Source organism: Canis aureus, chromosome 10, assembly GCF_053574225.1.
Source record: "Canis aureus isolate CA01 chromosome 10, VMU_Caureus_v.1.0, whole genome shotgun sequence".
Taxonomy (NCBI): domain Eukaryota; kingdom Metazoa; phylum Chordata; class Mammalia; order Carnivora; family Canidae; genus Canis; species Canis aureus.
Genome location: NC_135620.1, coordinates 55,551,493 through 55,552,920, shown reverse-complemented (window position 1 = coordinate 55,552,920; position 1,428 = coordinate 55,551,493).

Here is a 1,428-nt window from a genome sequence, read left to right as displayed (position 1 = left end):
CACAAGTGTGACATTTCACCATCTATCATCACACACTTATATAGTCCCTGGACTCTGCACCAACCACATCTAAGTGGTTGGTGAGGCAGGAATGAAGGAGCGGCTTGTGAGGCCATGAGGAATCAGTTGGGAGAGGGGCTGGGCCTGACACAGAAGCTAAAATGATGGACAGAGAAGGGGAAAGCACAGAGCAAGAAGGTCCTCAGAGGCTGGGTCACGAGTTGCTAACCTGTGGGGACTTGTGTTGCTCTTAGACCAAGGGATGTCCATAGAGAGGCAGTGCTGCACACTGAGCATCAAGAGTGATTCTGATTTGGTGAAGCCAAGGGCTACTTATGACCATTAGATCACAGAGCAGGGAATCCCAGAGCAGGGAGTACTGAGAACTCATACATTATTGGAGATCAAAATTTCACATTTTCTTGTGATAGCATCTGACTTAGCAATGTGTTTACATTGGTTTTTCATGTGTAAGAGGCTGAGTTATGTTTGGTAGCCATATGGGCTGTGGAGCATATGTGGAAATGTAAAAGGACTACTCACTAGTATATACAAGACTGATATTAAAAGTGAAGTAGATAACTCAAAAAGAAGGAAGTGATGGTCTGATTTTTCCACAGGAAAACCTTTGAGTGTGTACCCACCTTCTCCCTTCACTTGGGCAGCCACAGGGCATTTCTAGAGAGAACCATTCCTCATGTGAACAGGAGATATGAGACTCCTGATCCCCCACCTGCCCTGGGCCCCAGCACCATTCCAGTGACCCCCAGAGACCTCTCCATTTCCCCTTCCCTTTGGTGGTCCTTCCATACCTCCCCACTCCATTCTCTATTCCCTTGTTCTCTGTCAAAAGGGAGACACTGAGGATACCACTTCCTCACCAAACCTGTCTGCATACCTGCTTCCGACTCCTTTTGCTCAGCCCTCTGGATTTATCACTTCTCTCCTCGAGTGTCATCAATTTGAGTTTCCTTCAGTTCTCCAACATCCTCATCTCTTTCAGCACCTTCATGTCAACGGCAACCTGGCTGCAGTCAGAATCCTCTGTCCTGTCAACCTTTCGCAGCCAAGGATTTAAAAAGAGGCATACATTCTCTCCTCTTCCCAGCTGCTCATTCCGCTCATTCCAAGAAGCCACGTGCCCCCAAATATGATGGATGTTTTTCAGATCATATGTTTATTTGCCCATATTTCACAAAGGAATTGAGGCATAAGGATATATGCAAGATGAGAGATTATCAATAATTAAAATAGTCTTAGGGAAAGTATAAAGCAGAATAGAAAACCAGACAGAAAAGGAACAGATCAAATACCATATCCCCCAATAAAAACTCAGGGAATACAAAGTACAACTTGGTAGAAACATTTTTTCTTACAGTTCTTGGTGTGTGTGTAGTGGGTTGGCTAGTGTTCCCCAAAAAAGATATA